Genomic DNA, 12594 nt, shown 5'->3' with positions numbered 1-12594 from the left:
CTACGTATCAAGTCTAGACTGAGCTAAAGCCAAAAGCACTGCAGAAAAGAGCAGCTTCCCTGGACCATGCTGCTGGCGGAAGGCTGAGGCGTTGTGTGCAGTGAGCAGGAGGGGGCTCCTTCCCTGGCTGGTCCTCAGCAGCAGCAGCACGGGATCTTGCTGAGAGGTGGACAGCAGGCCTCTGGCTGATCTCACCCCAGGGCTTGATCCTTCCAAGAGATGAAAGCGATGTCTTTCCCTGGATCATCCTGTGGATGTAGGATGCGCTGAAAGAGAATACAGTTTAATTCAACGGGTGCAATCAGGTGAATGCTATGTTCCAAACCCGTGTCCCAGGCTGATGATACAGAAATGAAATAAACAGCTTCTGTTCTCAAAGACTCCACAGTCTAGAGGGAGAGGCAGGCATGGAAGCAGCTGCCTAAAATAAAACAAGAGCCGGAGGATGGGTATGCACAAACTTGTGCGACGTACCCAGGAAGCAGCAGCTCATTCTGCCTGGTCACCAGGGAAATTTGTGAAAGGAAAGTAATAACTGAGCTGGATTGTCAAGGAAACGTGGGAATTTATCAGGTACACGAAGGGGACAGGGAGATAGGGGCAGAGAGGAGGGATATTCTTGGCAGAGGAAATGGATCAGCTGTTCATGGTGTGCTCAGCAAATGTAAATATCCTCTGTGTCTGCAACATAAAATAATGTTCCGCAGCAGAAAAGACTCTTGAGATCCTCAGATGGGAGCCCTACTGCCCTGAGGATGCCCTTTTGCTTCTTCCTAGCTCTAAAGTGGAATAAAAGGACTGGCATTGAAAGGGAATTTGGAAACTTAAACTTTACTACAACCCATAGTAAAATATGAATTTCATACACACATATTCACATAGGAAATAACATCTGTCAATACTTGCCATTATGAAGTATAAGACATTATAGGACTTCCCTTGTGGTCTAGTGGTTAAAACTCTGCCTGCTAATGCAGGATACATGGATTCAATTCCTGATCCAGGAAGATCCCACACGCCCTGCAGCAACTAAACCAGTGCACCACAGCTACGAAGCCTCTGCTCTGGAGCCCACGAGGCACAGCTACTGAAAACTGAGATGCAACTCCTGAAGCCTGAGATGCAACCACTGAATCCTGCACACCCTGGAGCCCATGCTCTGGCAACAGGAGAAGCCCCCACAATGAGAACCCCACAAACTGCAACCAAAGAGTAGCCCCCTCTGGCTGCCACTAGAGAAAGTCTGCACAGCAATGAAGACCCAGGACAGGCAAACATAAATAAATAAATAAACATTTTTAAAAACTTCAGTTCAGTTCAGTGGCTCAGTCATGTCTGACTCTTTGCGACCCCATGGACTGCAGCGTATCAGGCTTCCCTGTCCATCACCAACTCCCGAAGCTTGCTCGAAATCATGTCCATCTAGTCAGTGATGCCATCCAACCATCTCATCATCTGTAGCCCCCTTCTCCTTCTTCCTTCAATCTTTCCCAGCATCAGGGTCTTTACCAATGAGTCAATTCTTCCCATCAGGTGGCCAAATTATTGGAGCCTCACCTTCAGCATCAGTCCTTCCAAATAGGATTCAGGTCTGATTTCCTTTAGGATGGACTGATTGGATCTCCTTGGAGTCCAAGGGACTCTCAAGAGTCTTCTCCAACACCACAGTTCAAAAGCATCAATTCTTAGGTGCCCAGCTTTCTTTATAGTCCAACTCTTACATCCATACATGACTACTGGAAAAACCATAGCTTTGACTTTGGTCAAACATAGATGGACCTTTGTTGGCAAAGTAATATGTATGCTTTTTATTACCCTATCTAGGTTGGTCATAGCCTTTCTTCCAAGGAGCAAGCATCTTTTAATTTCATGGCTGCAGTCATCATCTGCAATGATTTTGGAGCCGAAAAAAAAAAAATCTCTCACTGTTTCCATTGTTTCCCCATCTACTTGTCATGAAGTGATGGGACCAGATGCCATGATCTTAGTTTTTTGAATGCTGAGTTTTAAGCCAACTTTTTCACTCTCCTCTTTCACTTTCATCAAGAGGCTGTTTAGTTCCTCTTCACTTTCTGCCATAAGAGTGGTGTAGTCTGCCTATCTGAGGTTATTGATATTTCTCCCAGCAGTCTTGATTCCAGTTTGTGCTTTATCTAGCCCAGCATTTTGCATGATGTACTTACTCTGCATATATGTTAAATAAGCAGGGTGACGATATACAGCCTTGACGTACTCCTTTTCAATTTGGAACCAGGCTGTTGTTTCATGTCCGGTTCTGTTTCTTCTTGACCTGCTTACAGATTTCTTAGGAGGCGGGTAAAGTGATCTGGCATTCCAATGTCTTGAAGAATTTTCCACAATTAATTGTGATCTACACAGTCAGAGGCTTTGGCATAATCAATAAAGCAGAAGTAGATGTTTTTCTTGGATTCTCTTGCTTTTTTGATGATCCAATCGATATTGGCAATTTGACCTCTGGTTCTTCTGCTTTTTCTAAATCCAGCTTGAATATCTGGAAGGTGACAGTTCACATATTGTCAAAGCCTGACTTGGAGAATTTTGAGTATTACTTTACTAGCATGTGAGATGAATGCGATTGTGCGGCAGCTTGAACATTCTTTGGCATTGCCCTTCTTTGGGATTGGAATGAAAACTGACCTCTTTCAGTCCTGTGGCCACTGGTGAGTTTTCCAAATTTGCTGGCATATTGAGTGCAGCACTTTAACCTGTGTCAAAGTGAAAGTGAAAGTGAAGTCGCTCAGTCGTGTCGGACTCTTTGCGACCCCATGGACTGTAGCCTATCAGGCTCCTTCGTCCATGGGATTTTCCAGGCAAGAGTGCTGGAGTGGATTGCCATTTCCTTCTCGGTATCTTCCAACATTGCTATGAACCTTAAATTGCTCTAAAAATAGTCTTTTTAAAAGGAAATAGAATAGAATAGAAACTATTGCCTTTTATATAAAAAAAAAACCTACTTACTAAAAAATAAAGACATAATAGTTTCTTTTATATGTTATTTCCTCTTTAAAATGACTATTTCTAGAGTAATTTAGGTTCACAGTGATGTTGGAAGATACAGAGTTTTGCCATATGCCTCGACACCTGCATGGCTTTGCTATTATTGAATCGTCCATCAGAGTGGTACATTAGTTAAAACTGACCCTTCTTTATGACCCAAAGTCCATAGTTTGCATTATGGTTCACTCCTGGTGTTGTGCATTCTATGGGTTTTGCAAAAAAGATAATATGTATCCATCACCATAGTATAATACAGAGAACTTTCACTGCCCTGAACATCCTCTGTGCTCTGCCTATCTCATTTCCTCCTTTCCATAAATCCTGGCAACTACTGATCCTTATACATACTTTTGCCTGTTCCAGACTATCTTGTGCTTGAAATCATTCAGTATACAGCCTTTTCAGGTTGACTTTTTAACTTAGTAATACGCATTTAAATTCTTCCATGTCTTTTCATGGTTTTATAGACCTTATTTCTTTTAAAAACTGAGTAATTTCTCTTGTTGGTATGTACCTCAGTTTAGCCATTCAGTTACTGAAAGACATCTTGGTTGCTTCCCAATTTTGGCAATTATAAGTAAAGCTGCTATAAACATCCATATGCATAAATTTTCAGTCCATTTGAGTAAGTACCAAGGAGCACAATCGCTGGATTGAATGGTGAAAGTATGTTTAGCTTTCTAAGAAACTGCCAAATTGTCTTCCGAAGTGGCTGCACCATTTTGCATTCTGTCCACAATGAATGGGAGTTCCCATTACTGCACATTCTCAATAGCATGTGATGTTGTCAAGGGTCTGGATTTGGGACATCCTAACAGGGGTGTGATAGTATCTCACTGCTGCTTTAATTTGCATTTTCCTGGTTACAGATGATATGGATGCTTGTGAACTGATTTAACTGCTAGATAATCATGATGCCGTATTAATCAGTGGGCTCATCTTTTAGCAGCTTGGATTGATGATTTGAATCTTAAATCTCACTTTCTGATTCCAGGACAGTTATAATTCTGTCATAGGATTTTGGAAAGCCTTTTCCTCTTCCGCACCTCAGTTTTCTCATCTTCTCATCTAGGATGAACAATATTTGTTTCTTCCTCAAAACTTTCATCTTGAAGTCTATACAATCCTACCAAATCCTCCTTCTGGATTTTGATGAGGAATAAACAAAAAATTCCAGGGAGAACAATTGAGAATTTATAAAGTGAAATATAAATGGTTATTATTGGGCAATCTCTTACTTGAGTGACTGAAGCAGTGGGCATTCCTCTATTGGAGAGAGATGGAGCTGAGAAATTTTTACCCAACTATAAGTTGAAACACCCACTTCACCTTCTTGCTGTGCTCAGGAGCATCCCATGAAACTGATTTTGCGTGTGTCTCAAGCCTTGCTCCAAAAAATATAACCTCAAGAAAATCCAAGGGCAAGGTTCTCCTTTTCTTCAATGTCAGAGATCAAATTTGGGAGGCGTTGGTTTCCTCCCACCCTGAAGCCTTGACAGAAGGCAACTCAGCTGCTGAAAAGACCTTGGAGCCTAGGCACTAGCTACTCTGAGAGTGAAATAGGGAAGCTGCACTTAAGTGGCCAACCCTGAGAGACCCAAAGACCTACTGAGGACTCAGGATGCCCAAGAACTCAAAACATGAGTGGAGATGGGATTCTGCCCCTCCCATCTTGGGAGTTGCAAACCTTATCAAAAGAGCTCTACCCACATTCCCAAAAGAAGGCAAATGGCTAACCACAATTTTTTTTTTTAATTCTCATTGGTTTTTAAAGTCACAAAAGTGAATTTCCCAGGACAAGTCATGTAAGGCAGTACCTGGATGAACGCAGGGAAATTATTCATTGCTTGCTCCCATGTTCCACAGCTTCAGTGTCTAGCTCTGTTTTCTCTATTTTTAAGAGATTGTATTACTTTGCTAGCATGTGAGATAAGTAAAATTGTGCAGTAATTGAACAAAGGATGAGATGGTTAGATGGTATCACCGACTCTACAGACATGAGTTTGAGCAAGCTTCAGGAGTTGGTGATGGACAGGGAAGCCTGGTAGGCTGCACTCCATGGGGTCGTGAAGAGTCGGACACGACTGAGCGACTTCACTTTCACTTTTCACTTTCATGCATTGGAGAAGGAAATGGCAACCCACTCCGGTGTTCTTGCCTGGAGAATCCCAGGGACCGGGGAGCCTGGTGGGCTGCCATCTATGGGGTCGCACAGAGTCGGACATGACTGACGTGACTTAGCAGCGGTGTTGTATCTCATCCAGAATCTGAGCTTGTTACCTGGGGACATGACCCCACCTCACCCAAAGATGCCATTGAATTGTGACACCAGCTAACTCCTACTCTTTCCCAAAGAGCTGGCCCAAGTGGTGACTCCTTTCAATACTGTCTCTGACATTACCAGCCACCTTCAAATAGATGGGCTGCAACTGTACAACCACAGCCCTTTGATGAGATAATCAGATCACTGCATCATCCTAGACAGCAACAGGGACTTCTTTTCTTGAACTCTGCTTTTCTCATTTAATTCTTTACCAAAAAATTCTCTTGTTTAATAAATGCTTATATCATACTTACTATGTGAGAAAGTTAGATGGCAACATCCCCCGACAATCTTATGAGATTGATACACCATCTAATTTTACAGACAAAGAAACTGAGTCATAGAGGTTAAGTAACTTCATAACCCAGCCAGGAAAGGGCAGGCTGGCATTTAAACCCAATTCCTAAGTGCTGAACAGTGACTGAAAATCCTAATTTTTCTGTAGGTAATGAGAACCTCCAAAGCACTAGAATTAGGATTGGGGAAAAGTTCATGTATGTATAAGAAATTTCATGGAGTTACACATTTTTTTCAGTGTTAAGTTTTCTCTCTCCCAGATGCCATCAAGACTTTTCTTTCCAAACTCAGAGCCAGGGTCTTGCAGTAAACTCTTTGACAAAGGAAAGTCTTTAAGGAATGGGTTCCCGAGTGGTGCTTAGATGACTGGCATCATTCGGAGAAGGCGATGTATCCTGATTTAAAAAAAAAAAAAAAAAAGAAATTTCATGGAGCAAAAGCAAAGTACTGAAATTTTGAGATGTCATCTTCATGTACAAGCTAAATCTGTTACTCAACATCTTTTCAAATTCCTTCAACAAATAGCTCTCAGATAAATAAGAACAATTTCGTAGGCCATTTTCTTCCTTTAGGAGGGGATCATGGATCTTAGTTAAAGTTCCATTTTCCCCTGGGGTCTGTGAACAGGATCCTTAATGACTAACATTTGGTTAATCATTAATAGAATGGTTAATATATAGGCCTTGGAATCCAAATAATTTGTGTAAAAGTCCAAGCTTTGTTAGTTGTATGGCCTCAGGCAATTTACTTACCATCTCTGAGTCTCAGATTCTTGGTTTACAAGATGTGAGCAATCATTGTATTGGTCATGATGGATGCTGGAGTGAGAAGTTTATGCTGGGGTGACAAGCATCTTGCATTTGTCAGTCACTCAACACAACAAAGGTGTGTTTTTCACTCAAAGCTGGTGGTTAGTACCCACCAGCAGAGTGGACTTGCTGTTCCTGGTTACTCAGCAGTCCAGGAGGATGGAGACTCAACCCAGACCAAGCTTTCTCAACCACAAAGCTATTGACATTTGGGGCTGGATATTTCTTTGCTGTGGGCGGTTGTTGTCTTCATTGTAGAATATTCAACAACATCCATGGCCTTCACAAACTGGATGTCAATAGTAGTACCCCTCCACCCCCAATTATAGCAGTCAAAGCTATCTGCAGACATAGTCAAATGTTCCCTGGGAACAAAATTACCACCGATTGAGGACTGTACTCAAATGATCTAGAAATGCACTTAAAAGGAAAGGTTGAGGCTTAAACACTGGCAACTAAATGTTTCTCCATGAAAATGACATACTTTGCCTTCTGTTTGATTGACTAAAGTTAGTCATGTGGCCATACTTAACTTCAAGGAGGTGGGAAGTATAATTCTATCACATCAATTCTATCCTGAGAAAGGGAGAGATCAGGAATATATGTCAACAGTCCTAATAAATAGCCAACTGGGATCATTGAAAGGGTTAAATGAAATAATGAATATAACATGTTTTACACAGTGCCTGGCTAATTCGGAGAAGGCAATGGCACCCCACTCCAGTAATCTTGCCTGGAAAATCCCATGGGTGGAGGAGCCTGGTAATCTGCAGTCCATGGGGTTGCTAAGAGTCAGACACAACTGAGCAACTTCACTTTCACTTTTCACTTTCATGCATTGAAGAAGGAAATGGCAACCTACTCCAGTGTTCTTGCCTGGAGAATCCCAGGGATGGGGGAGCCTAATGGGCTGCCTTCTGTGGGGTCGCACAGAGTTGGACGACTGAAGTGACTTAGCAGCAGCAGCTGGCTAATTAGAAGGGCTCACCGCTTGGAGAGTGTTCATATTAGAATACAAAGGCAGGTAGTTCAACCAACAGCCCCTTTACAAGAATTCAGAATTTCTATGTCACGTGTTTGAACTTTCCTTTATCTCAGGGCCAGTGCATGCTTAGTTGCTCAGTCATGTCTGACTCTTTGTGACTCTGTGGATTGTAGCCCACCAGGTATCTCTTTCCATGGAATTCTCCAGGCAAGAATGCTGGACTGGGTAGCCATTCCCTTCTCCAGGGGATCTTCCCAACCCAGGGATGGAACCTGGGTCTCCTGCATTGCAGGCAGACTCTTTGCTGTCTGAGTCACCAGGGAAGCCCAAAGGCTAGTAGAGGTTGGTTAGTTTGTGGTTCTTGTTTGCAAGGAGTACTTCTATTAACAATATTGTTGGTCAATTGAAATTTCCTATTATTAAAACAAGCAAACAAATAAAAAATGCGTGGCTGACCCTGCCAGGCTTCAACTTCAGATTGAGATTGTCTCTAATTGTCATATGCTAACCACTTGGACTTCTCTCCTAAACATCGTATACCATCCTTCCTATCTCAGGGTCTTTGCATTTGTTATTCCTTCTGTCTAGAATGCTGCCTCTGCATCCATCTAGTTAATTTTACTTTTTTTTTTTTCCCTGCTTTCCAGGGAAGCCTTCCTGATTTATCAGGCTATGTGTTCCTTCCTCTGCTCCCATTCTAAGTGCATCGCCTGAAGACCTTTCTTCATCACCCAGTCCATGATTATGTTTCCTTGTGGGATTAGTTGATTAAAGTCTGTCTCCCATACTGGCCTGTGAATTCAGGTGTGTCTTTCTCTCTTTTGTTCACTTTATAACTCCAGAGCCTAGTGTGTGGTATAACATAGACACTCAATACGTCTGTGGTGAATTAATGAAGGCCAAGAATAAAATTTGGATCCACTGACACTCGGTTTGAACTCTTTCCTTCAAACCGTGCTACAGGCAACAAAGTACCAGCCCCAATAGATTCCTGGGGGAAGGAAAGGGGAAAGAAGTGCCAGCCTAAAGTGCCATTCCTCACCTGCTACAAGGACGCTTCTAGCAGGGGTATGTCCCCTGCACACGCAGTGCCCGAGCGGCCTGCCACTGCAGCGTCTGTGTTTTCAGAGAAAGCAGAGAGCTCCCAGTTCCTGGTTGGGAACCATGGTGAGGAGTATAAACAGAGCTGAGCAACTTCACCCTGGAGTCCGGAGGACCAGCCTTCGGGCCCCTGGGCGCTGACCCTGGCCATCCTGAGCACCTGGGGTAAGTCTTCCCTTCTTTCCCAGGGTTAGGGGTTGGCTCCTGGTCTCCTTTGTCAGCCCACACACCCTGCCCCTTGGCATTCTTGCTGCTGGCCTTTCAAACTTGAATAAGCATCCATTTTCTTCCTTCCTGTGACTTGGAGGGGACCCAAATCTCTGTGCTCCTGGCTGTTTGCCTGTTTTCACCCCCACATTCCCTACCTCCACAAGTAGTTTCTCTCTGGTTAACTGGACCCTGATCTACAAAAACCTGGTGAGCTGCTTCTCTAAGTCTCTGCCAGGCACAGATCTATCAGACCTGCTCAAATGCCCCTTAGTCGGGGCTTACAGCTCTCCCTGGGCAACTATGAATCTCTCTCTCTTTGAAATAAGATCTTACTTTTGCTGAGGCTGCAGCGTGACATACTTAAAAGTCATACCAGTAAGTGTTTAAACCAACACTTCTCATCACTAGCAAAAAATATTTATGGCCACAAAGCTGGATTATTGGGAACAAATCTCTTGATACAAATGCATACAGGAGGAAAAATAAAACAAGCAAGCAAACAAAAAGAGATGAAGAAGAAAATAGAGCCACACCTTTGGCTCTGCTCTGGGCATGAGGGGAGAGAGCCCATAGGCTTAAAAGATAGAAGGCCCTGGGGGCAAAACTCATGGAGTTTATTCCATTAAATCTGAAGAGCTTGAAAGCATTATGAGCAGAATGGCTGCTCCCCTGGCAGCCCAGCCACTGAATCAGGGATGGAACTGGTCATCAGAGCACGGAGCCTATGGTCCGAATCTAGGGCATAGTCTCTGGGACATATATTTTGACTTAAAGCCAGGGCAAACTCCTCAGGCAGCTAACTACAGGTGAAATTGTCTTTGCTTCATAGATTCAATCCACTCTTGGAATTTCATTGTCCAAAATCAAATGGTTTTAGTGTTATATGAATTATCATTTAGGGCAATTGCTATTACAATGAAGGCCAGAGTCTTTTATTACAGCAAGAAGTTATTTTTACAAATCCAGGATGAGTTATGCATTGTCTAATTCTGGAGTTTGTTCATGGGCTAAAGAATGCAGTAAGCTCATTTCTGAGGGACCTGACTTCCTGAAAGGTGGCCTCTGTCCAGAATGGTGAAGACGAAAGGTTAGCTGTGGTTGCTCCTTTAATCTGATTTACTGTTTTTATGAGTCATTAATACAAAGAGCTAGTCTGCTTTCTACGAAAGTCAGTTTTCTACAGCCTCTGGTTCTTTCTTTTCACTCCAACTTTAACTTCTTAAACTATTAGAGTAATACATGATTGTAGAATAGCCAAGCAGAACAAATGTATAGAGGAAAAAAAGGAAAAATTTTAACCCATACCCCCAGACCAAATCCACTTCCTTTCCCTTTCAGAAAAACCACCAGTAGCTGGTGGATAACCTGTAGATAACTTTTTTCTTAAAAATATACAAGAATACACAGAATTGTAGATTCTATATAAAAGCAAATTCACTCAATGACATTGGATTATTCCAAACTGGTAAATAAGCATCACAGTGTATATTATTTTGGTTTGCTTAGCTTTTTTTTCACTTAATAATATGTCCTCGTGCTTTCTGCATGCCGGCTGTCACTCCAGTCATATGCATATCTAACTGTATGACCCCATGGACTGTAGCCTGCCAAGCTCCTCTGTCCGTGGGTTTCTCCAGGCAAGAATACTAAAGTGGATCGCCATGCCCTCCTCAAGCCAGTGTACATAGATCCACCTGATTCTTTTAAACAATCTCCTAGTGTCTCATTCTATAATTACCATAGTTTATCTCTTGTTTGTCTATTGCTAGAGTGTAGATTGTTTCCATTTCTTTACTGCTACAAACATACCAGATGTATACTGACCTACACACAAATATGTGTGTGTGGGCATAAGTGTGTGTGTGTGTGTGTGTGTGTATGCATTTCTGTAAGATTTCTGTAGAATGAATTCCCTGGAAAGGAATGAACTGAGTTAAACTATATGGGCAATTAAACTTTGCTATTGTTAAAGACCATCACGTTGCCCTCAGAAAGTGCTATGCCACTTTCCGTATCTCAACATTTTCATCTGTAAAATGGGAACACTAATGTTAGCCTCCTCACAGAACTGTTGTAAAAATACAGTGCAGAGCGCATGGAAAATAAGTGTTGGACTCTGTTAGTTTGCCAAAATAGTAGCTATGATGACAGTTATTTGTTATCATAAGTTGAAGAGACACAGTCACATACCCACAGGGAAAGACAGAGTCTCTGAGTAAATGGTATTTGAGTGACTAACTGGCATCTGAGCAGATCAGATGACTACATGCCTGGGAGAGATGAGGGTGGAATTCCACTGACCCTCAGGATTCAGTTAACCAGAGAGAAATGATAAATAATCCCTTAATTTGTAAACTAACTGATAATCATAACAGAATGGGGGTATTAGAGGCTGCTGCTGCTGCTGCTGCTGCCTTTAAGTCGCTTCAGTCGTGTCCGACTCTGTGCGACCCTATAGACGGCAGCCCACCAGGCTTCCACGTCCCTGGGATTCTCCAGGCAAGAACACTGGAGTGGGTTGCCATTTCCTTCTCCAATGCATGGAAGTGAAAAGTGAAAGTGAAGTCGCTCAGTCGTGTCCGACTCCCAGCGACCCCATGGACTGCAGCCTATCAGGTTCCTCCGCCCATGGGATTTTCCAGGCAAGAGTACTGGAGTGGATTGTCATTGCCTTCTCCGGTATTAGAGGCTACGGAGTGTAAAAACATCATTGTGTGGAAGGGAAACAGAGAGAAGGGACCTTACTTAAGGTCACACACCTGCTCTAGCAACAGAGTTGAACCTAGGAACCGCACCTCTAACTGCAAGTCCATGTTGCCTCCATATTTATGTTTTCTGTACCATTCTCCACCTCTCAAGAAAAATGTAATGAGAAACAGGTCTGCAGAAAAAGCTCTTTGTGTCTTATTTGGGATGATGACTTAAACATAAGCAAATTAATAAGGAAATAATGCTTCAAAGGAAAAAATGGGCAAAAGTGAAGACCAGGCAATTTACAGGAAAGAAAGTACAAATGGCCAACACATGTATGACAAGATGCTCAACTCAGTGTTAGGGGAAACACAACTTTAAAGGGCATTCATTCATTTATTCAATCAAAAGGAATTTTTGAGTGACTACTATAAGCTAGGTTACTACTATGGAGTTTATTTTCCGTCTCTCGCTAAGACCAAGTATTAGTGAGGATATAAGGAAACTGGTACTTTCATATACTGTGTGAGTGGTGAGGGGATTTATACACAACTGTAAAGCTATATTACTCTTGGCAGAATAATGCCCCTTCCTCAAAGATGTCCATATATAGTAATAAGGAATTAAGTTTGCCGATGGAATAAGATTGTCAATCAGTGGATCTTTTCTTAAACCGAAGTATACTTGATTTACAATATGTTTTAGTTTCAGGTATACAGCATAATAATTCATTTTTTGCAGATTATTTTCCATTATAGATTTTGTAGATAATGTATATAATTTTCTGAGTTATACAGTAAATCCTTCTTGATTTTGTATCTGTTAATCCCATAACTCTAATTTGTCCCTCCCCACATCCCCTTTGGCTACCCTAACATTATTGTCTATGTCTGTAAACCTGTTTCTGTTTTGGATATACATTTTTTGGATATAGATTATAATAATATATTATTATAATATATTGTAATTGTATATAATATAATATATAATATAATAGATCTATACTATATTATATATATAATAATATAATTATATATGTATTATATTATATATTATATATAATATAAATATATATTTATATATAAATATACATTATATGGGAGAAGGCAATGGCGTCCCACTACTGTTGCCCGGAAAATCCCATGGATGGAGGAGCCTGG

The 12594-nt window shown here is 41.8% G+C and overlaps 1 protein-coding gene across 2 annotated transcripts in view; it reads left to right on the top strand.

Annotated features, from left to right (window-relative positions):
• The window catches only part of ANKFN1 (ankyrin repeat and fibronectin type III domain containing 1), a 480938-nt gene that overhangs the window by 42770 nt on the left and 425574 nt on the right, over window positions 1–12594 (top strand). Inside the window, exon 1 of one of the 2 annotated variants that reach the window (XM_086355668.1) lies at window positions 8612–8698. The exons of the other annotated variant lie outside the window; for it this stretch is intronic. The gene's annotated coding sequence lies outside the window, so the exon portion shown is untranslated. Of the gene's footprint in view, window positions 1–8611; window positions 8699–12594 lie in introns of those variants that run through there. 2 annotated transcript variants of the gene reach the window in all.

This window comes from Bos grunniens, chromosome 19 (genome assembly GCF_055505025.1).
Source record: "Bos grunniens cultivar Pamir isolate PY7600 chromosome 19, Bosgru_T2T1.0, whole genome shotgun sequence".
Lineage (NCBI taxonomy): Eukaryota > Metazoa > Chordata > Mammalia > Artiodactyla > Bovidae > Bos > Bos grunniens.
Note: the sequence above shows the minus strand (reverse complement) of the source record. Positions and strands in the feature narration are given on the sequence as shown.